The sequence below is a fragment of the Macaca mulatta genome, chromosome 8 (assembly GCF_049350105.2).
Source record: "Macaca mulatta isolate MMU2019108-1 chromosome 8, T2T-MMU8v2.0, whole genome shotgun sequence".
NCBI classification, from domain to species: Eukaryota; Metazoa; Chordata; class Mammalia; order Primates; family Cercopithecidae; genus Macaca; species Macaca mulatta.
The window spans coordinates 91274398-91299852 of NC_133413.1; the positions used below are offsets into that span (position 1 = coordinate 91274398).

Sequence of the window (25455 nt, forward strand, 5' to 3'; positions counted from 1 at the left end):
TTCAAGTACTTTTACAAGTCTGATGGGGGCAGCAGACAAATAATCATGTGAATTTGGTACTGTGAGAGGGATCAGGACCCATTGTTATGGGCAATAGGGAACTCAGTCCTGGGTGGCAAGGAGATTGGTCTCAGGGGTGAGTCAGAGAAGGCTTCCTGGAGAAAGGCATTTAAATGCAGTCTGCAGAGTAAACCAGGCAAAAGGTCCTCACGATTCACATTATTAGTAAGGTGAAATGAAAATATAGTTGGGAAAGTACACATCAATCAGTCCATAAAGTCCTTCATAATATAAAGCAGCACTATTTCTACTTTAAAGGCAATAGTATTAAACTGGAAAATCACTGTGTAGTCCTGAATCCACTTTATACTCTCTTTGACAATATGCTGTCTTCCTAATATGTGCTTCATCTGGACTTTCCTTATCTGCTTCCTTGATCCCAACACTTCTAACTTTCTGCTTGAAGAAACTGGGTACTTGAATAAATTGTTTTTAATCATATGGGACCAATTCTGACTTCCAGGCAAGTCCCTGGGATTTGCTAAATTCACAGTCTGCAGTGTAGGCTCTGTGGTAGGCCACAGTGGCCTCAAAGCATAAAACAGGCCTTCCAAATAACCATGAATCTTGCTATTCTGGTACCCACCAAACATTTAATAATTTTTTTCAAGCTAATTGAAAAGCCCTGTTCATGGGACTTGAATATAGTTTATACCATAAATAGCCAGAACTACAAAACAGTACAAAACACTAGCTCTGCTGGAAGACTTTTGATTTGCATTTGCTCTTTTATTTTATATGCTACACAAACCTCTGAAAAATGGAAGTAGGGAGTGAGACTGGGGACAAGGGCTTAGTAAATTCCTCTTTCCAAATACTGTGGCATTAAAATAAACTTGGATGACAGATGTCATTAGAGAAATACAGGCTACATTCAGCACATCCTCATTCCATGGTGTACACTCAGGCTGACTGAAGACTTTATGATTGCATCAGCAATTATGATGAAAGCCACTCCAACCACAAGAACTTTGAACCATTTAAGTAGATTTTTGAAAAAAAATGTTTGTTTTTTTTTTGAGATGGAGTCTTGTTCTTGTCGCCAGGCTGGAGTGCATGGCGCGATCTCGGCTCACTGCGACCCCCACCTCCCCGATTCAAGCGAGCCCCCTGCCTCAGCATCCTGAGTAGCTGGGACTACAGGTGCATGCCACCATGCCTGGCTAATTTTTTGTATTTCAGTAGAGACAGGGTTTCACCTTGGCCAGGCTGGTCTTGATCTCCTGATCTCGGGATCCGCCCACCTCGGCCTCCCAAAGTGCTGGGATTACAGGCGTGAGCCACAGTGAAAAAAATGTTTAAAGCACTTCATTTTCCTCTTGGGAAGTTGCAATAGTTGTTAGATATAGCAATTCTCCTACAAACAGCAAGGCTTTATGTGAAGGCTATACTCCATCTTCAAAAATATCTGTTTTATAGTCAGATGTCAGAGATGTTTCCTGGATTGTCAGAAGAAAAGAGATTGTGATGTAGAAATGCCCATTCCCAAAATAATGGCAAATATATAACCAGAACAAAATAATTGGTATAATAAAAGTGGGCACCATGCAAAGTCTAATGGAACCCTCTTCTCCAGCCTAAGTATGCTTGAGAGCCTCATGTAAACAGAAGAAATGTGTCTGGTGAAGTGAGAATGGGGAGTTTTTGTTCCTTGAAGGGAGAAACTGACCAACAGTAGGAGGCAGCTATCTGATGCCAGGCCCAAACCAATGTATTAGCAACATCACTTTTTAAAACACTGTGTAAAATCCGTATTTTAGACTAGTGGAAATGGTAGGGGAATGGGCATTGCTGTAGCAAACAGCAAGAGTGAAAGCAACTTATTCTTGGGTGGAAAGAACCCAAGGAAGATAGTAGGAAAAAGTTCTGGAAACAGAAAGACAGACTGGTGAGGGGAACTTGGCTTAGAGTCAGGAAAGACACCAAAATTTGGAAGGAAGTTAAGAAAGGAGGAAGGGAGAGAAGAAGGAAGTTGACTAGTTCTGAGACATCTTCTCCAACTTCTAGGCTGCCTCTGAAAGACATGGTCAGGCCCTTTTTTCTGGGGAGTAGGAGAAATGCAGAAATTCCATTCAAACATTGGTTCATTCAACAAATTATTTATTTAGCAACTAATGGTTCCAATCACGTTTCCTGGTGCTGGGGATTCAGCAGTGAAGACGCAGAAACTCGTTTAAAGCAATTTGATATCTATGGTCATCTACTAATGAGTGAGGTGTGATGTGAGTTCAGCCCCTGTGCCCACAACTGAATGGCCCCATCTACTTCCTAACAACTATATAATTTTAACTACCTGCAAATGACCAACAGCCTTCACCTCCCTAGTAGATTAGGAGTCCTTTATTTACTCTTTTATTCGTAGAGATGGGGTCTCACTATGTTCACCAGGCTGGTCTTGAATTCCTGGCCTCAAGAGATACTCCTGCCTCAGCCTCCCAAAGTGTTGGGATTACAGGTGTGAGCCCCTGCACCTGGCCCCACTTTTTGTCTTTTACAGTGATTTTTACTGTATCTTTTCTGTACTTATATACACAGGATGCTTGCCGTTGTGTTATGGTCACCTACACCATTTAAACCAATAAGATAGTATGCAGTTGCACAGTGTGGAGACAGTATATATCATACCACATAGCCCTGAGGTGGGGCAGGATCTACTACATAGGTTTAGTGTGTGGAATCGTCCAATATAACATGACCAGAGCTGCAACCTCTGATTTAGACAAGGAGTAAGGGTGCTGGGACCAATGATCACCCGCTGCCCAACTACCAAAAAATTATGCTTCCAAAATCTCTTGATGTTTATTCTGCATGAAGAGAAATCGAGTTGTCCTATGTGTGCCACTCAAGACAGAAGCCCTTTTTCCCTTTATTCACACGTTTAATGCATAGAGAAAAACCTAGTGCTTGGCCCACAGTAAACATTTAACAAACACTCAATTAGCATTTGGTAAATCACTTCCAAGGAAAAGGGTCCCTGTGGAGAGCAGCAGGACATTGGCCTGTGACTTTACCTAAGGTGTCAGTAACTGAACCAGGGGTGGACCCTCCTTGCCTCTTTACCAGAGGTGATTTATCAGGCCGAACTCAACCAGCCTGGATGGTTCCAGGTGCGTGAATCTTCCCTCACCTGCACTGTATAAGGTGTTTGCCTTCTCACAGAATCACCTTAACATTAACTTGAACTTAGTCCTGCGCCCTGGAAGCTTCTAGTTAACTATCCTTTAGGCTAATCGAGAACTCCTCCTGGATGGGCAAATGGTATCAGGCCAGGAGTTCAGGATATTCCTGCCTGCACAGCCAAGGTATGGTCTCACAGTCCTCATACATCCCCCCAGGCAGCTGCAACATGGAACAGGGTTGGCACCACAAGCAATGACTGTCAACTTGTGTGCAACTGGAGGCCAGGGATGATTTCTCACTCTGACTCAGAGGGCTGGGATCTCCTCAAACTCTAATTCTATGCTACCCAATAAAAACACAACGTAAGCCACATACGTAATTCTGAATTTCCTGGTAGCTACACTAAAAAAAAAAAAGAGAGAGAAATTAATTTTAATAACATATCTTATTTAGTATAACATACGCAAAATATTTCAATGTCAAATCAATATTAAAAATTGACAAGATAATTTATATCCTTTTCCTCATACAACTCTTCAAAATCCAGCATGTATTTTAAACTTTTCTTTTTTTTTTCTTTTTTTGAGAAGTTGTTTCGCTCTTGTTGCCCAGGCTGGAGTACAATGGCGTGATCTCGGCTTACTGCACTCTCTGCCTCCTGAGTTCAAGCAATTCTCCTGCCTCAGCCTCCCAAGTAGCTGGGATTACAGGTGCACACCACCACACCTGGCAAATTTTGTGTTTTTAGTAGAGACGGGGTTTCACCATGTTGGCCAGGCTGGTCTTGAACACCTGACCTCAGGTGATCCACCTGCCTCGGCCTCCCAAAGTGCTGGGATTACAGGTGTGAGCCACTGCACCCGGCCTTATTTTAAATTTTTAGCACATCCCAGTTCCGACTAGCATCATCTCAGATGGTCAAAAGCCATGTGCGGCTACTATCCTGGACAGCACAGCGCTGAGGAGTTCAGGAATCTCTGAAGACATCTTGGGGTGACTGTTCCTAAACAAATCTTTTCGACTAAAAATCAGTTTAGGAAAAATAAAAATATTTACGAACGAATCACTCTAATAATTCTTGTGTGGGAAAATGTTTATTCCCGCAACGTAGATAACCTGTTTTAACAAAACAATGTTAATGGGAAAAGTTTTGCTTTTTTTTAACCACTCAAATCTTAATATCTGGACATATTTATTACAGAAGAGGCAAGGCGGAGGAAGTCTTTAAACTGTCAGCTTGAAATCACATAAATAATCACACTGTAAAGCTAGGTGGGCAGCAAACTACTTCTCACTGCTAGGGTGCCCTTCCCTGACCAAAGAATGACTCCCTGGGCCAGTGTGCTGGTTCTTTCCTGGTCTTTGTTTACAGTGACAACGCAAGAGCCCTATAAGGAAGAGAGGAAGAGAAATAGATTGGATCTTGGTTTCTAACCTGTGGGTCTGAAGTTTCTGTCAGTCTGCTTGGACACTAACAACAGTCTCCTGACTGAACAATGTTTAATTTTCAGTCAAAACTATTTACCAAATGCTAATATGAGGCAAGCACTGTTTCAGGTGCTGCAATTTACCCACCACATATTTGAATTATTTTCCAAATATACGTGGAAGGTATTATAATGAGTAAAATAAAAATTCATACATAAGCATTAATTTCCACCAGCTGTTTCTCCTTTGCATTTTCCCAATCAGTGGAATCTAAAAGTACATACATGTAAAGATTCCCGAAATTGCTTGATGCTAAAGTGTGATCTTTCAGCATCAAAAATCACTATTTTGCTCTCCTTCAAGTGGTGTGAGTGGCATGACTTGAAGTCAGCCAGGATTCTTTTTTTTGTTTTGTTCTTGTCACCCAGGCTGGAGTGCAGTGGTGCAGTCTTGGCTCACTGCAACCTCCGCCTCCTGGGTTCAAGTGATTCTCAGCCTCCCAAGTAGTTGGGATTACAGGTGCTCACCACCACACCCAGCTAATTTTTGTAATTTTTTAAGTAGAGACAGGGTTTCACCAGTTGGCCAGGCTGGTCTCGAACTCCTGACCTCAGGTGATCCACCCACCTCTGTCTCCAAAAGTACTGGGATTACAGGCGTGAGCCACCGTGCCCAGCCCCAGCCAGGATTCTGAGATGAGATCTACCCGTTGCTTGTTATTAAGTTAACAGTCTCTTGTTAAGAAGCACTGCGTTTTAGAACCAACTATAGGCTGAGTTTAATTATTCAATGCTAATACATTCAACACAGATGATTTCATTATATAAATGCACTGGCTACTTTGCAGTATTTCCTTAGGCATAATAAGCTTTTACCATAAAAGCCAAACCAACATTAATCTGCAAAGCTGTCATTTTATATCCACTGCCAAGGAAAAAAGATAAAAAAAAAAAAAAAAAAAAAGAAAAGATAAAGTAAACCTTTATCAAGGAACTGGACCAATACAATGATCAAACCAGCTCTCTCCATCCCTTTGGGGCAATCTGATCTACAAGCTGAGGTTTCAAAGTATATTTTATTTAATTGCTGAGGGCAAGAGAACAGTAGGAGGTTTTGAGTCAAGCTCTTTATAATGCTAGACTGCTCTGCTTTGGGGGTAAACTTAAAAAAAAAATCTTTTTTTTTTTTTTTTTTGAGATGGAGTTTTGCTCTTGTTGCCCAGGCTGGAGTACAATGGTGCAATCTCGGCTCACCGCAACCTCCACCTCCCGGGTTCAAGTGATTCTCTGGCATCAGCCTCCCTAGTGGATGGGATTACAGGCCTGCGTCCTGACGCCTGGCTAATTCTGTATTTTTAGTAGAGGCGGGGTGTCTCCATGTTGGTCAGGCTGGTCTCAAACTCCCGACCTCAGGTGATCTGCCCACCTTGGCCTCCCAAAGTGCTGGGAATACAGACCTGAGCCACCATGTCTGGGCAAAAAAAAAAAAAAAATCTTTTAAAGTTAGCATTTTCAAGCCAGTCTAATAATCCCACCAGTTCCATTTCCTTTCAGTTGCAGTAGGAAAGAGCAAAATGCTGCCCTGGTGAAAAAGTAAAAAGTATTCACGTTTCAAAGCTGGCTGGTAGACAGTAGCCAGCCAACTCCTCCTGTATTTCCAAGCAAACACAAGGCAAAGCAACGTGTTTTTTTTTATACCTTTTACAAACAATCTGTGTTTAAACAAGGCATACACAATGCTTTCTTCCCAGTCTCTAAAAGCTGGCCACTGTTACGTGTTTAATTATACTCCTAAATCCTAAAGAATAAAACAGCCAGCTAGGTAGTGACTGTTTGATCTGCACGTCTTGGCTGGAGATGACAGTGCAAAGCAAATCTGCCCAGGCTCCTGTTTCTAAACTCCTCCAGCCAGGAGGGCCTGAGGCTTGTGGTGCAGCAAAGCCAAACTCTTCCTTCCCGCTGGAGGAGGGCAAGGAGTATACAGCACACACCAGTTGCATTCATGAGGAAACAATCTTCCTGCCCACCAGCACTATATTTAGAGCCATCTCTTGGCAATGCAAACTTATATTTCTGGGCCTTCTGCCACTTGGACCAAAGGAAAAAAAAAGGGGGGGGGGACAAGAAAAACTGGTTTGGTTCCAGTGCTGAGCCCAAACAACAAAAGTTAAATGTGGCCTTCCCCATTGATGCATTTCTGTGTCAAACATCCCTCCTTCTTCAAAAGCAGTGAACACTGGATGTGGCTCTAAAGAATGGAATGCTTTTTTCCCCTTCCAATTCTAATGAATAAAACGTGTCCTACTCTCTAAGGGGACATTTTATAAAGAAGGAAGTAATGAAGCAAAGTTATCTGAAAAGGACAGAATGTTTTAAAAATGTTTAAAGTAATATCATCCATGCTGGGGCTGTCAGCTTCCCCAAACATGTAGTAACCTCTGAGAAAAGTTAAAGCCCAAAGTCAGCTACAGAGTTGATGGAAAAAATACGCAGTGCTAAATAGCCAGGCCTCTCCGATCCTCAAAGGCAGACCCCATGAGAGATGCTCTCTAGCATTTGCTGTTTTGCTACATGAACATCTAGCGTCTGGGAATTTCAGGGCTCTTCACTTCCAGGAGAAGTGATGCAGGCAGAGACCTTAGTGTGTACACCCTGAGCAAGCAGCTGCCAGTCTTACTTGGCTTCGAACTGTGGAGTGCCACTGTCTATCAGAAATGAGCAAAACAAACATCTCTCCTGTCTACTCCCAAACCTAAAGGGTCTTTCCTGACTTTCTTCTTCCTGTTTTTTCTTTTCCTTACGATTGTATTTTCTGAACTAATTTTAACATTTCTTTCAGTTTAATATCTTGTCATGGTGCTGAGTGCTCAGTAATGTAGAATACTAACAGGACAGCCAGTATCTCCCACAAATGCAACACCAAGCAGGACAGCCATTTAGTGGTTTGGGTAAGTATTTCCTCTGCACTGGTATGTGCAGTCACCTCTAACTAGTTCAACAAATATAGAAAAGGAAAGAACAAAAATATCTGCAGCTTTGCAGCCATTTTCCCATGCTAAAATTATAACAGAAAATTAAAACAAGTATTAAATTTCTTTTGAAAATCCTCCACAAAATTTCTTAAAATTACGAAATGATATGTATGTATGCAAATTAACTCCACTTGATATGAAATATGAACACTTCTGAAAGCCCCAGAATAGTTCCATATAATACCTATTCTGGTTTGGGATTTCATAAATGGATAAATGCAAAAAGAAACTGACTTGCTGCCAAACAAAAAACCATTCTCATTGTTCAGGTCTTAAAAGACTGTTCACAAGGCCTCCTCCTTCGAGGCCTAGGGTAGATTGTAAGCCCTGTTCCCCTGCAGTTAGGCATGACCCCATGATCTGCTTGGGTCAATGGAACGTGAGCAGAAGTGACAAGTGTTGCTTCTCTAACGTTGGTGCTCAGTTCTCTGTGTTCTCTTTCTCGCTACATTTACCTGAATCCTGGATGGACATGAAGCATAAGCCAGAAATATATTAAAGACTTTGCTGTTTAAGTCTACTGAGATTTGGGGCTGCTTGTCACCATGGCAGACCTAGCCTAATCTGACCAATATAGTAAATTAGCAAAAAATTAACAACAATTAACAGAAGATAACAGGGTAAAAGTTCATCACAGGTCTAGCACCAAGGAGGCACTCAATTGTGTCACTCCTTCCATAGTGTCCCTTCCTACCATGGCTTAACATTTGCATCCACTCGACTTCCAGGATATATCCAGGATCTATTGAAATCCAAAGCAAATAAAACACTTAAAAAAAAAAGAAAGAAAGAAAGAAAAGAAATAACAGGGCTGGGCACAGTAGCTCACACCTGTAATCTGAGCACTTTGGGAGGCCAAGGCGGGCAGATCACAAGGTCAGGAGTTCAAGACCAGCCTGGCCAACATGGTGAAACCCTGTCTCTACTAAATTAGCCAGCCGTGGTGGTAGGTGCTTGTAATCCCAGCTACTCGGGAGGCTGAGGCAGGAAAATTGCTTGAGCCTGGGAGGTGGAGGCAGCAGTGAGCCGAAATCATGCCACTGCACTCCAGCCTGGGTGACTGAGACTCTACCTCAAAAACAAACAAACAAACAAACAACCCAAAAAACAGAACAGAATGGGTCCAGCTGAGGAAAACAGACATGACTACTGAGAAACAGTGATTCCCAGTGTCTCTAAATCTCAGGTTCTCAATACTGCTCATCCAGGTTCAATCTGAACTATTCCAAGTACTGAGTTCTAGGTAGAATCCAGGCATCTGTAGTGCTTCCCTGCCTCCCCTGGTGATTTCAGCGTGCAGCCAGGCTTGAGAACCATGGCTTCACATGACTGGGCTTTACCATTTTCCAAAACTCAGTCCCAGGACACTGAATATTTTAGGAAAGAAATGCACAAACAACAGTACCCCCAAACAGCAGTTCATGTTATAGCAAAATGTAGCTGAAGGCCAGCCATGGTGGCTCACATCTGTAATTACAGCACTTTGGGAGGCCAAGGAGGGAGGATCACTTGAACTCAGAAGTTCAATACCAGCCCTGCACAACACATCAAGACCCCATCTCTAAAAAAAAAAATCAGTAAATCAGCTGAGTATGCTGGTGCACATGTGTAGTCCCATCTACTTGAGAGGCTGAGAAGGGAGGATGGCTTTAGCCTGGAACAGCAAGGCTGCAGTGAGAAGTGATCACACCACTGCACTCCAGCCTGCGTAACAGAGGGAGACTTCGTCTCAAAACAAAACAAAACAAAAATATATATATATATAGCTCTCCATAGTATCATCAGAGCCCCTCAAAGAACACATGTTGCTGCACCAGAAACCCAAGTCTTTTGGATCTCAAGAGAGAAATATCCAAGAGCACTGTATCTCACTCCAAGAACAACCAAAGTTTCCTGGCACCAGATCTGTGAACACATAAGTTTCCATTACAATGGAAACAATGATGATATTGTTATTTACTACTCATTCATTGCTGATTATGTACCAGGGATATTATTATTTAAAAGATACAATTTAATCTTATCTTTATATCAACCCCACGAGGAGGTATTATTATCATTTCCATTTTACAGACTAGCCAATTGAGACTATAAGCTTAAGCGACCCACTGTGTTTATGTGTTTGAAAATGAAGAGGTTCATATACTGCCCCATAATACGGCATAAAACTGAGGAACAGGTCGTTTGGAACAATTTCTCTATATGCACTTCCAGTTGTCACAATACCTGTTTTTCAGAAACTCACTTGGTTTAACAACCTAAAGAACATGTCTTATTAATGGCAGACCACAAACCATAATTTTGACGAATATGTACTGAATAAAAAAATGATTATTATTTGAATTTTGATAAAGTCTGGCATCATTATATGTAATTCACTTCTTTGCCTGAGGTTAAACAGTGTTCATGCATTCACCAAGTGATGATTTAAGAACCTTCTGAGTGCTAGTTACTGCAGAAAAAATGGCAAGCAGGACACACAGTCACTGCCCTTTGCAAGCTTACAGTTCAGCTAGGCACACAGGCAATTAGGCAGCAAGAACAGTGTGCAAAGGGGCAGGTATTATGAAGTCTCTCAAGGTGGCCAAGGACACTCATGAGTGGCCAGTTGTCCTTCCATAGACAGTCATGTACCATGGTTATCTTGTAAGATTATAATAGAGCTGAAAAATTCCTATTGGCTAGTACTTACCATACTGTACTTTTTACTGTCATTTCAGAATACAGTCCTTCTACTTATGTAAAAACAAAAGTTAGCCATAAAACAGCCTCAGGCAGGTCCTTTAGAGGTTTTCAGAAGAAGGCACTGCTATCATAGGAGATGACAGCTCCATGTATGGTATTGCCCCTGAACACCTTCCAGTAGAACAAGATGTGGAGGTGGAAGACAATGATATTGATAATCCTGCCTGTACAGGCCCAGACTAATGTGTGTATTTATGTCTTACGTTTTCAGCAAAATGGTATAAAATGTGAAAAATTAAAAAATTTTAAAATAGAAGCTTATAGACTAAGGATGTAAAGAAAATATATTTGTATAGCTATATAATGTATTTGTGGTTTAAGCTAAGTGTTATTAAAAGAGTCAAAAAGTTAAAAAAAAACCCTTAAATGTTTATAAACTAAGAAAGTTACAGTAAGCTAAGGTTACTATATTACTGAAGAAAGAAAATTTTAAAAAATAAATTTGGTGTAGCCTAAGTGTACAGTGTTTTTAGAGTCTCCAGTAGTGTACAATAAGGTTCTAGCCCTTCACTTCACTCACCACTCACTCACTGACTCACCCAACACAGCCCCCAGTCCTGCAAGCTCCACTCATGGTAAATGCCCTATACAGGTATACCATTTTTAATCCTTTATATTATATTTTTTACTGTACCTTTTTAATGTTTAGATTTAGATACACAAATACTATTGTGTTACAATTACCTACAGTATTCAGTACAATAACATGCTGTACAAGTTTGTAGCCTGGGAGCAACAGGCTAGACCATATAGCCTAGCTGTATAGTAGGCTATATCATCAAGGTTTGTGTTAAGTATTCTATGATGTTTGCACAATGACAAAATTGCCTAATGACGCATTTCTCAGAATGCCTATCCCCATAGTTAAGTGACACATGACTGTAATTGAAGTGCACTGGGCTTTGTTTCTTATACCTATGGCCAATTTAACAGATAACACTCATGGTCCAGACTTTGGCCTCCTATGTTGGTATATTATAGCTGTGCCTTTGGAGCAATTTGTATCAATATCACATTGCTTCAAATACATCTTCATTGTCATCGGAAGTATTTCCAGTCTCAGATATAAAGGGTTTCCTTCAGTTCACAGTGGAGCAATGGCTCAGCTAGTCACCAAATTATCAGTTATCACAGGAACAGGCAAGCGGAGCAGAGGGGCATTAAAAGCTGGCTCTCGACCTGTTGAATTGCTGAGCATAATTTGGGCCTTTATTCTACCTTCGCTTAAGAGATTGATGAAGTGTGGGAAGCACACCTTCCACACAAAGGCCTTTGTCAAGTGTCACACTTATTAAGCATTTTGCACAGAACTACAGGTCATTATACATCATCTGGTCTGTGACAGCCATTTTGTTAGTATCTCCCTCCTTCTTTGAAAAAAACCAACAATGGTTTTGTAGATCTGTTCTATAACTCAGTTTCAAATATTAGAAAAGAAAGCAAAATATAATGACTCATTTTAAGAGTTTGCAAGAAGAGGACCATAATTGCTAATAATAAAATAGCTAATACTTATTAGGCTCTTACTATATGAAAGATACGTATACTAAGTGTCTTACGTGTACTATCTCATTTAAATTTATCAAAACCACAAAAGGTAGGCATCCTTGCATTTCATCAATTCTAAAGCATACATTTTTTTCATATTTTAATATGTTTGAAATCAGGGTACATTTTATAATCAAGTTATATCACAGTTTAATTGGCAGCATTATTTTTCTTTATGAATCACACAGAAAATAATGCTGTATCTTAAAATACATAGTGCCTTAGATGTAATAAAATATGGTAGTACTATCCCCATTTTATAGAGAAACTGAGCCTTAGAGAATTTGAGTAACTTGCCAAAGGTTATATAGCAAGTAAGTGGCAAAGGAAGCAAGTGATCCCAGGTTTTTCTGACTCCAAAGTTCATGCTCTGAACTGGTACACTATACTGCTTCCCACCACGGAGAAACACTAGATTTAAAAAACATTAATCTATTCAGCACTTAGTATCTATTATGAATGAGTCACATAGAATGAATGCAAGGAGTAGAAACACAAGCATAACAGCTTTTAATGTGACTGATTAGGGACTGTGGGCACCTGAGCAGTTAACTAGACTGTTCAGCTTTGTAGACTTTCGATGGACCCTAGAGTCACATTATATTTAAGCATGGGCTTTTTTTTTTTTTTTTTCCCCAGGACCTTTTTTTCCCCCACTAGCAAAATATCTCACGCCTACATACAAGCTTTGGACTGGGTGAGTAATATTTAAATCAACATTTTGGTGTGGCAGACTTTAAGATACCCCCCCCAATGATCTCACCTCCTACTGTTCACACCCTTTTTAATACCCTCTTTACTAGTGTGGCAGGACCTATGACTTGTTTGTAACCAAGAGAATATGGCAAAGGTGACGATGTATCACCTTCATAATTGGGCTACATAGACTGGGTTTCCATCTTGCTGGCTTTGATGAAGTAAGTTGTTATGGTGGGGAGGCCCACATAACAAGAGACTGAGGAGAGGCCTAACTCTAGTCAATAGCAGCTAGGAATTAAGGCCCTCAGACCAACAACCCAAAAGGAAATGGATCCTGCCAACAACCACGTAAGGGAGCTTGGGAGAGGATCCCTCCCCAGTTGAGCTTCCAGATGATACTCCAGCCCTGGCTGACACTGTATTTTATTTCTGAGACAGGATCTTGCTCTGTTTCCCAGACAGGAGTGCAGTGGTCTGATCATGGCTTACTGCAGCCTCAACCTCCTGGTTTCCATCAATCCTCCCATCTTAGCCTCCCAAGTAGCTGATCACAGATGTACACCACCACACCCAGCTAATTAAAAAAATACATTTTGTAGAGATGGGGGTCTTACTATGTTATTCAGGCTGTCTTGAACGCCTGGCTTCAAGTGATCCTCTTGCCTCAGCCTCCCAAAGTGCTGAGATTACAGGCATGAACCATTGCGCCCAGCCCTGGCTGACACTTTAAATTTAGCCTCATGAGAAAGACCCTGATGAGCAGTTGATCCAGCTAAGCTGTGCCCCGATTCCTGACCCACAGAAACTACGAGAGAATAATCTGCATGGTTTAAAGCTGCTAAATTTGTGGAAATTTGTTATCCAGTAATAAATAATACACTTGTTACTATGGTTTGAATGTACAGGGGTCCCCAAGATTCACAGATTGGAACCTAAAATCCAGTGTGATATTTTGATTAATGAGGCTGAATTCTCATGGATGGGGTAAGCACCTGAATTAGTCTGTTTTTGCATTGCTATAAAGACCTGGCCGGGCACGGTGGCTCACGCCTGTAATCCCAACACTTTGGGAGGCTGAGGTGGGCGGATCATGAGGTCAAGAGATCGAGACCATCCTGGCCAACATGGTGAAACCTCATCTCTACTAAAAACACAAAAATTAGCTGGGCGTGGTGGCACATGCCCGTAGTCCTAGCTACTCAGGAGGCTGAGGCAGGAGAATCGCTTGAACCCAGGAGGCAGAGGTTGCAGTGAGCCAAGATCGTGCCACTGCACTGCAGCCTGGTGACAGAGCGAGACTCTGTCTCAAAAAAAAAACCCCCAAAAACAAAAAACAAAACCTGAGTCTGAGTAATTTATAAAGAAAAGAGGTTTCATTTATAAAGAAAAGAGTCATAGGTCTTGCAGGCTGTACAGGAAACATGATGCTGGCATCTTCTTGGTTTCTGCAGAGAGAACTTATAATCATGGCAGAAGGTGAAGCGGGAGGAGGCATGTCACATGGCCAGAGCAGAAGCAAGACAGCGAGCACGGAACTGCTGCACACTTTCAAATCACCAGATCTCACAAGAACTCACTCACTATCATGAGGACAGCACCAACGGGGATGGTGCTAAACTATTCACAAGAAATCCACCCCCATGATCCAATCACCTCCCACCAGGCCTCACCTTCCAACACTGGGGATTACAATTCAACATGAGATTTGGGTGGAGACACAGATCCACACTGTACCAGTACCCTTATAAGAGGGCTGCAAGGAATTACCCTCTTGCCCTTCCACTCTTCCACTACATGAGGACACAGCAAGAAGGTGCTATTATGGAAGCAGAGAGCAGCTTCACCAGATACCAAATGCCGACACCTTGATCTTGGACTTCTCAGCCTCCAGAACTGTGAGAAATAAGTTTCTGTTCTTACAACTTACCCCAGTCTCAGCTATTTTGTTATAGCAGCAGGAAAGAACTAGTACAATTGGTTAAAAGGTAAATTTCTTTGTGTCACAGACATTTGTGGTGCTCTCAAATAACTGGTACGTAAAATCTAACTACAAATTTAACCTTTTGGGGGTTTGGGCCATAATCCTGAAAGATACAGTCCTAAACACTATAATCCTGAACACTGAAATCCCAAAAAATCATAATCCCTAACGTCTAAAATCCTGGAAATCACAATCCTGAGAGATCAAAATCTTGAAAATATAATTCTGAAAAAATAACTTAATAAAAATTCCTTGAGACTTTTATTTACATTTTTAAAAAGGAGATTTGAGAAACATCTAAAAACGTGACAGAATACGTTGTAGGCCACTTTACACAATAACATAGGTAGAAATTAATATACAGATATTGGTAAGCATAAACACTCAGGTATACTAACAATGGTCACATAGGTGTAAAAGTTATGAGAAGACAAACCATATTTATAAATAGGTCAAAAAGCAAAATGTGTAAACAAAGTCACTATGGTTGGTAATTGTGTGCACCCAGCTTTGTAACTGTGGCATCTGAAATACCTTGATAGATAACCTAAGCCTTTTGATGAGATCTGTTAAAAACTTCAGTGGGTCAGCAACATATATGCAGTTGCCCAAAGAACCAAGATCTAAAGAAATTTTATCTTTAACAAATGCAGATGTACAAAAGGACATCTTCCTTTACTGAGGAAGTTTCAATATTTCTTCATATGTGCACAATGCTTACACCCAACGTTGTGATAATGCACTTTTGTGAAGTCAAATTGGCAAAAAAAAAAAAAAAAAAGCATAAAATGAATTAGATGTCTCTAAAAATCTTGACACAATTTATACCTCCAGTATTGGACATGATGTGAAAATGAAATACATCGCATAGCAAATTGATGCTATGTGTGAAGGGGCAGAAATCATACGTGATTGAATAATTTGGCAGGTGTATTACTTTATTTTCATACTGTTATAAAGAAATATCTGAGACTAGGTAATTTATACAGGAAAGAGGTTTAATTAACTCACAGTTCCACATGACCGGGGAGGCCTCTGCAAACTTACAATCATGGTGGAAGGTGAAGGGGAAGTAAGGACCTTCTTCACATGGTGGCAGAAGACTGAAGTGCAAGCAGGGGAAATGCCAGACGCTTATAAAATCATCAGATCTCATGAGAACCCACTCACTGTCACGAGAAGAGCATGGGGGAAACTGGCCCCATTATCTAATCACCTCCCTCCCTTGACATGTGGGGTCCCTACCTAAACATGGGGATTATAATTCAAGATGAGATTTGAGTGGGGACACAGCCAAACCATATTATTCTGCCCTGGTCCCTCCCAAATCTCCTGTCCTTTATACATTTCCAAACCAATCATGCCTTCCCAACAGTCCTCCAAAGTCTTAACTCATTCAAGCATTAACTCAATGTCCAAGTCCAAATTCTCATCTAAGACAAGGCAAGTCCTTTCCACCTATCAGCCTATAAAATCAAAAGCAAGTTAGTTCCTTGCAAGGTACAATGAGGGTACAGATTGGATAAATGAAATGCTCCCATTCCAAATGGGAGAAGCTGGCCAAAACAAAGGGGCTACAGGCCCCATGTAAGTCCAAAATCCAGTGGGGCAGTTATTAAATCTTAAAGCTCCTAAAAAACCTCTTTTGACTCCATGTCTTACAACTAGCACATGCTAATACAAGAGGTGGGTTGCTATGGTTTTAGACAGCTCTGCCCCTGTGGCTTTGCAGGGTACCACCTTCCTCCTGGTTGCTTTCATGGGCTGGTGTGGAGTGTCTGCAGCTTCTCTAGGTGTACGGTGCCAGCTGTTGGTGGATCTACCATTCTGGGGTCTGGAGGACAGTGGCTCTCTTCTCACAGCTCCACTTGGCAGTGTCCCAGTGGGGACTCTGGTGGGGGCTCCAACCCCACATTTCCCTTCCACATTGCCCCAGCAGAGGTTCTCCATGAGGGTCCCGCCCCTGCAGCAAGCATTTCCATACATTCCGTACATCCAGGTGTTTTCATACATTCTCCAAAATCTAGGCAGAGGTTCTCAAACCTCAATTCTTGACTTCTGTGCACCTGCAGGCTCAACACTACATGGAAGCTGCCAAGGCTTGGGCCTTGCACCCTCTGAAACCATGGACTGTGCTGTATCTTGGACCTTTTTAGCCATAACTAGAGCAACTGGGACACAGGTCACGAGGTGCCTAGGCTGCACACAGCAGCGGGGGGGGCCCTGGACCTGGCTCAGAAAACCATTTTCCCTCCTAGGCCTCTGGGCCTGTGATGGGAGGGGCTCCCGTGAAGGTCTCTGACATGTCCTGGAGACATTTTCCCCATTTCATAGCTATTAACATTGGGCTCCTCATTACCTATGTAAATTTCTACAGCAGGCTTGAATTTCTCCCCAGAAAACAGGTTTTTATTTTCTATCATATTGTCAGGCTGCAAATTTTCCAAACTTTTATGATCTGTCACCTCTTGAATGCTTTGCTGCTCAGAAATTTCTTCCACCAGATACCCTAAATCATCTCTCTCAAGTTCAAAGTTACACAGATCTCTAGGGCAGGGGCAAAATGCTGCCAGTATATTTGCTAAAGCTTAGCAAGAGTGACCTTTGCTCCATTTCCTAGTAAGTTCCTCATCTCCATCTGAGATCACCTCAGCCTGGACTTCATTGTCCACATCAGTATCAGCATTTTGGTCAAAACCATTCAACAAATCTCTAGGAAGGGCCGAACTTTCCCACATCTTCCTGTCTTCTTCTGAGCCCTCCAAACTGTTCCAACCTCTGCCCATTACCCAGTTCCAAAGTTGCTTCTACATTTTTGGGTATCTTTATAGCAGTACCTCACTCTCTGTGGCACCAATTTACTGTATTGGTAAATACACTGCTATAAAGAAATAGCAGTTTTCGCACCATTATAAAGAAATAACAGACTGGGTAATTTATAAAGGAACGACTCACAGTTACACATGGCTGAGGAGGTCTCAGGAAACTTATAATCATGGCGGAAGATGAAAGGGAAGCAAGGACTTTCTTTGCATGATGGCAAGAGAGAGAAGTGCCAGCAGGGGAAATCCCAGATGCTTATATAACCATCAGATCTCATGAGAACTCACTATCACAAGAAAACATGGGGGAAACGGCCCCATCATCCAATCATGTCCCTCCCTCAACACATGGGGATTACAATTTGAGATGAGATTTGGATGGGGACAGAGAACTAAACCTTATTATAGCAGGGGAGATTTTTTGTGTTTTTCAGTTGTGTTTTTACTTCTTCCATGATTTCAAAACTCACTGCATTTACATCTGGAGAGTGGTTGTGGTCTGCAAATTTTCTATGTATATGCTGTCCAACTGAAAGTCTGGTTATTGCTTGGCCATTGTAATTAAGTGATTTTCTGCTTTTGCAGTACCAATAATAATTAGCTTTTAAACTTTTATCTTTCACCATTAAGGGAGCCTCGTATACTTAACTTATCACTGACTTTTTTTCAAGAGAATAATTTCATATATCTCTTACATTGTGTTATAAGAAACACAGTAAGAAGGAATGATATTCAGCTTCTCCAATACCAAATCTGTAGCAGTCAGGGTTCTCCAGGGAGATGGAACCCACTGCATATGCATATGAGAAGATATGTATTAGGGGAATTGGTCCATAGGATTATGGTGGTTGAGAAGTCCCATGACAGGCTGTCTGCAAACTGGAGACTCTTGGGATGCGGGTAGCCTGGTTCAGTCCAAGTCCAAAGGTCTCAGAACCAGGGAAGCTAATGGTGTAACTCTCAGTTTTAAGTCAAAATCCTCAGGCCCCAGGGGGCCACTGGTGAAAGCCCTGGAGTCCAAAGTTTGGTGAGCCTAAAGTTCTGGTGTCCATGGCAACACGAGAAAAGTCGGCCCCAGCTCTCAAAGAGAGAGGCCTTCTGTATTTGTTCTCTCCAGGCCCCCAACCAATTGGATGGTGCCTGCCAGTATTGAGGGCAGATCCTCCCCACCTGGTCCACTCCGACTCACTCGCACTAATCTCCTCTGCAAACATCCTCACATACATACCCCAAATTATGTTTTAACAGGTTTCCATGTATTCCTTAATCTAGCAAATTGATACCTAAAATTAAGTTCACAAGTCCACTCCTTGTCAACTTGGCACCTAAACCCACATCCTTAAGCCATAATTTCCAAATAAAGATAGTAACAAGGTAATAGTTCAGCCTAACATGAGGTAACCAACGTGATGTAACTATCCTGCATATAACCAAAAACTCACTATTTTCTTCCCCAGAATTTGGATGTCAGGATTTTAACATTTGGGATTTTAATCTCTTGCAATTGTGATTTTTGGGATGTTTAGATGTTAGGGATTTTACAGTTTAGGGATTTTGACCTTTCGGGATTTTGACATTCAAAATTATGGCATTTGGGATTGTGTCTTTTGAGATTATGAGCGGCACCTATCTCTTTGTTAGATCATAAAAATAATAGATCAGAATTATGATCAACACCAATCTCTTGGCTAGATTATAAAAATAATAGCTACCATTTATCGAGCATCCATTAAAAGCCAGGTAAATTCCAGCATGTATTAATGCAACTATGGCCACATCTACCAGCAATAATTCATTAGTGTAGTTACTACCTATATAAGAAACAGTAAGTGATGATTTCATTTAGCAATTAAACAAAAAGTTTAGTGAACTTTACTATTTCCTTGTCCAATTACTACTCCTTCTCTTATTGTGGTAAATATACTCTTTCCTTCTAGAATATGCTACTTCTTCTATTAATAATACCAGTTATATTATTCTAGGGGGTCGTTATCTTATTTAACCTGCTTCCCTGTTCACAGTAACTGATCCAAGGGTAGCCACCTCATCCAAACTCGGCCAATGGGCACCCTTCTCCAATATATTTTTTTTAATGTGGGGCAGGAGAGAGTAATGAAAATTCCTTGAGTTCCAAAGCAGGAAGGGTCAAACATGAACTCTCAATGGCCAGGTTCCCTGCTATATGCAGGAAGTCATTCTTCAGATGGGAAAAATGATATGAACACCCAGAAAGGGGCAGTCTGGTTCCTTCCAGTCATTTCTGCTATTTCCTGGTGTCAAGCTGCACCCCTGCCCTTTCTTGGGGTCACAGAAGCCTTACTATAAACTCCCTTTGGGATCCAAGCAAGCATAATTTAGCTTCAGTTATCTCCAATTAAAAGATACTTTAGTTAATACAATTTCCTAAACTATGTTACTGATATTTTGAAACGTGGATCCTTTATATTGTTTAGAAACAATTTTTCTATTACTAATTCATTACTACCACACTTAGCTGACTTCTGTATCACAGAATATTAAAGTTAGAGGGACATTACAATTATCTAGTCTGACTCTTACTTTTTTTTTTTTTTTTTTTTTTTTGAGACTGCGTCTCACTCTGTGACACAGGCTGGAGTGCAGTGGCACAATCTCGGCTCATTGCAATCTCTGCCTCCTGGGTTCAAGCGATTCTCCTGCCTCAGCCTCTGGAGTAGCTGGGATTACAGACATGAGCCACCATGCCCGGCTAATTTTTGTATTTTTAGTAGAGAGGCGGTTTCAACACATTGGCCAGGCTCATCTTGAACCCCAGTCCTCAGGTGATCCACCCGCCTCAGCCTCCCAAAGTGCTGGGATTATAGGTGTGAGCCACCGCACCCGGCCTGACTCCTACTTTTAAATAAGGAAACCACACCATACAGAGGTTAAGCTACCTTCCATAATGAAAGTCCATGCCAGAATTTCCTAAACTTTGACCTTTTATACCCATTCCAGTGAGTGCTATCATCTAACATTACGCTGAGGTCCCAGGAATTTATGGAGGCTTAAAGAATTTGACCTTTGTTTTAAAGATGCCTCACAAATCTGTCATCTTTCAAAGACTTGTAATTAACTTAATTAATAAATATCTTATAATAACAGTTTATTTGATTTCACCCATTAAAGTGTTCATTGTTCATTCTCAATTCTAAGGACACCAAGAAACACATGGCCACCAGTGTTAAAATTATGTAAAATAAAAGGACCTCTATGTTCACTCCTCTATGCTCTGGTTTAGTTTAACTGCTTCACTTCTAGACTGCATAATAGTTGCTAAACAAATAAGAATAATTCAAAATTTACTATATAATCAATAACACTGCCTCACTTTTCTACTTAAATTTTAATCATAAAATAATGCATATTGAAGAAAATATAGAAACAGAAAAGCAGAAAGAAAACATTCACTCATGCTTAATGTCTGAAATAGGTATAAGCAATAACCCTGAACTATATAATGCTTTGGCTAGTTTTTGTAAACTTATCGATATTGAGCAGCTACAATCCAATACTCCAAAGAGGCAGCTGTTAATATGTTAATCAATACCCCAGGTGTTCTCATATAAGCACCTTTACAAAGAAATTCACTTCCCTCTACTCAGCCTTTTTGCTGCTATTAAAATTACCTTCTCCTTGAAACCCTCTATAACTAAGGTCATCAACCCACTTTTCCCAGAGGTTCCTTTGCTTGCAGTATACATTTTAAGAGTATCTGGGTCTATTAGTCACCTTGAGTTTTAGAAGAAACTAAACAGGCTTCCCTGAGGTTTTCTTGGACAGTTTAGCTCAATTGAAATCTCTATAGCAACCTAAAGGCATAGATGTCTGGAATAAATAAACCATGCCAAAGCAAGCAGAGATTGTGGCCCAAGGGCATGCATGTTGCAACACAAGCTTTTGAGTGTAGATTATACTGCAGCTGCAAGATAGTGTGAGGAGAAAATACTATCTATGAGATAGTTTTTGGAAACATCCAACAAGATTGAAAACAAGCAGGAATAAGTGTGATTAATCAGATGTCAGAAATGATTCTTTAATACTAAGAAACAAGCCTACAGTACAAAATTGACTCTTTTTTTTTTTTCCTTTCAGACTCCTTAACAAATAAAGCTTTATATGATATGTCCTTGTAAGTACATCTCCCATAAGCCAATCAACCTGAAGAAGAAATTAAGAGGCTAAACTGGAAAAAATCAGCCTGCTTCCACCATGAGTTGGACACCGGCAAGTTAATGTAATTCATGCCCTTCTTAGCGCTCCAAATGAACACAAAAAGGTTTGTATTCAATAATAGTAAGGCATATTCTTTATAATTTTCTTTTAGAGGTGAAGGCCATGGGTTTGCTTTGAGACAACTACTGATTCTCAATGGATCTCTCACACTTTTAATGAGAAGGGATTAGGCAGTAACTCGAAGCCCAGATTTTCTTTGTGATTTTAACACAAGGTTGGCATCAGGAAATAAACGCGGTTAACATCGCATGCTATCTAACTCAGCTCCATCCAGTGGTGTGCTGGAGTCAGCTTATACTAGCTCGTGAAGGGCAATGGATACATCTCTTTCCAACCCCATGTTTAGACATGTCATTCTAGTAGCCTGAAATTGGCCCTAAAGGAGTATTTACACCAGAGAAATCAGCAAATGATATAAATGAGCACTTCTTTTTTTCTTCTGGAGAGCTAGTTGTCAAATATTTACCAGAACACCACTGGTTTCATCCATTCATCCAGCCATCTAACATGTATTTACTGAAATCTAACGTATGCCAGCTAAGACCTTGTGGTAAGCCCTAAGAGTATACAACCTACACAGTTTGTGCCATAAAACAGCATACATTTTAGTTTCCTAAAATGTGTGGACCAACAAACATACTGGTATATGATTTTCTTTCCCAGCTGAGTTAGATGGTTCATGATGATGTTCAAATCTAGAGATTCTAAAGAACTCTATTAGCTAATGCAGTGGAGCCTAGGAAAACTGCATTAGTTCTTGCTGGAAAGAATTAAGACTTACTGCTGAAACTCCTGATTTGGTGATTCTGCAGAGGCCCACTTACTCAGCAATTATTAAACTTTTTATTTTGAGATAATTGTAGATTCACAGTAAGTTGTAAGAAAATAATACAGAGAATTCCCATGTATAATTCACCCAGTTTCTCCCAATAGTAACTGTATTAGTCTGTTTTTACACTGCTGATAAAAGACTAAAGACATACCTGAGACTGGGCAATTTACAAAAGAAAGAGGTTTATTGGACTTACAGTTCCACATGTTCTTGAATGCTTTGCTGCTTAGAAATTTCTTCCTCCAGATACCCTAAATCATCTCTCTCAAATTCAAAGTTCCGGGAATCTCTAGGGCAGGGGCAAAATGCCACCAGTCTCTTTGTTAAAACATAACAAGAGTCACCTTTGCTCCAGTTCCCAACAAGATCCTCATCTCCATCTGAGACCACCTCAGCCTGGACCTTGTTGTTCATATCGCTATCAGCATTTTTGTCAAAGTCATTCAACAAGTGCCTAGAAAGTTCCAAACTTTCCCACATTTTTCTGTCTTCTTCCAAGCCTTCCAAACTGTTCCAACCTCTGCCTGTTACCCAGTTCCAAAGCTGCTTCTATATTTTCGGGTATCTTTTCAGCAGTGCCCCACTCTACTGGTACCAATTTACTGTATTAGCCCATTTTCATGCTGCTAAGACATACCTAAGACTGGGCAATTTACAAAGGAAAGAGGTTTATTGGATTTACAGTTCCACGTGACTGGGGAGGCCTCATAATCATGGCAGAAGGTGAAAGGCACACCTCACATGGTGGCAGACAGGAGAAGAGAACTTGTGTAGGGAAACTCCCCCTTATAAAACCATCAGATCTCATGAGACATATTCACCATCATGAGAACAACACAGGAAAGACCTGCCCCCAGGATTCAATTACCTCCCACCGCCCACAACACATGGGAATTCAAGATGAGATTTCAGTGGGGACACAGCCAAACCATATCAGTAACCTCTTGTAAAACCACTGTCCACTATTAAAACCAGGATAGTGATATTAATATAGTTAAGAGAGAACACTTCTATTACGAGGATTCCTCATGATGTCCTATTATAGCCAAATCGATTTACCTTCTGTCTCCATCCCTCCTTCACTCTTGGTAACCACTAATCTGTTCTCCATCTTGATAGTTTTAATAGATGTGTAGTGATAGCCCATTGTGGTTTTTATTTGTATTTCCCTAATGGCTAATGATGTTGAACATCTTTTTGTGTGCTAACTGCTTTTTTCTGTGCTTATTTGCTATATGTCCTCCTTAGTGAACTGTCTGTTCATGTTGTTTGCCCATTTTCTAGAGGATTGCTTTTCACTGTTGAGTTCTGAGAAACTTTATATATTCTAGATACTAGTCTTTTGTTAGGTATGTGGTTTGAAAATATTTTTTCCCACGCTGCAGTTTGTCTTTATATCCTCTTAAGAGAGTTTTTGTGGAGTAAAAGTTTTTAATTTTGATAGAGTGCAATTTACAGTTTTTCCTTTTAGGGACTGTGGTTTTAGTGTCAATTCTAAGACTTTTTCGCTGAGCCCTGAAGTCTAAAGATTTTCTCATATTGTTTCTTTTAATTTTACGGTCGCACATTTTATATTTAAGTTCATGATCCATTTCAAGTTAATTTTTGTATAAAGTATGAGACTTAGATCAGGGTTTTGTTTCATTTTTGTTGTTGTTGTTTGTTTGTTTGTTTTCCTATGGATATCCAATTGCTTCTCTACCATTTGTTGTGAAAGATAACCTTTCTTGCACTGAGTTTCTTTTACACTTTTGTCAAAAATCAGTTAGGCTCATTTGTGCTGTTTCTGAATTCTTTATTCTGTTGCATTCATCTATGTGTCTATCTCTCCACAAATAGCACACAGTCTGGATTACTGTAGCTATATAAGTCTTGAAATTTATTCCTCCTACTTTATTCTTTTTCAAAATTGTTTTAACTATTTTACTTTCTTTGACTTTCCATGTAAATTTTTGAATAATCTTCTCTATATCTATAAAATATCTTGCTAGAAATTTGATAGGAATTGCATTAAACCTATATATATTTTTGTGAGAATTGACTATATTATTATGTTGAGTCTTGCAATCCATAAACATGGTATGTCTCTCCATTTATTTAGATCTTTGATTTCTTTCATCAGTTTTGCAGTTTTTAGCATATAAGTCCCATACATGTTTTATTAGATTTACAATTAAGTATTTTTTTCCTTTGAGAAATTTTAAATGATACTGTATATTAAATTCCAGTGGTCATGTGTTCATTGCTAATATACAGAAATACAACTTTTTTTTTTTTTTTTTAGGGCTAAGTAGATTTTCTTTTTTTTTTTATTATTATTATACTTTAAGTTCTAGGGTACATATGCATAACGTGCAGGTTTGTTACATAAGTATACTTGTGCCATGTTGCTGTGCTGCACCCATCAACTCATCAGCACCCATCAACTCATCATTTACAACAGGTATAACTCCCAATGCAATCCCTCCCCCCTCCCCCCTCCCCATGATAGGCCCCGGTGTGTGATGTTCCCCTTCCCGAGTCCAAGTGATCTCATTGTTCAGTTCCCACCTATGAGTGAGAACATGCGGTGTTTGGTTTTCTGTTCTTGTGATAGTTTGCTAAGAATGATGGTTTCCAGCTGCATCCATGTCCCTACAAAGGACACAAACTCATCCTTTTTGATGGCTGCATAGTATTCCATGGTGTATATGTGCCACATTTTCTTAATCCAGTCTGTCACTGATGGACATTTGGGTTGATTCCAAGTCTTTGCTATTGTGAATAGTGCTGCAATAAACATACGTGTGCATGTGTCTTTATAGCAGCATGATTTATAATCCTTTGGGTATATACCCAGTAATGGGATGGCTGGGTCATATGGTACATCTAGTTCTAGATCCTTGAGGAATCGCCATACTGTTTTCCATAATGGTTGAACTAGTTTACAATCCCA

At 40.4% G+C, this 25455-nt stretch overlaps 1 protein-coding gene and 1 non-coding gene across 4 annotated transcripts in view; both read right to left on the reverse strand.

The window, feature by feature from the left end:
* ZNF704 (zinc finger protein 704) overlaps window positions 1–25455 on the reverse strand; it is a 251462-nt gene that overhangs the window by 114125 nt on the left and 111882 nt on the right.
* LOC114680503 (U11 spliceosomal RNA) lies at window positions 2789–2922 on the reverse strand. Its single transcript, XR_003732721.1, has one exon. It is a non-coding gene; the product is annotated as a U11 spliceosomal RNA (small nuclear RNA).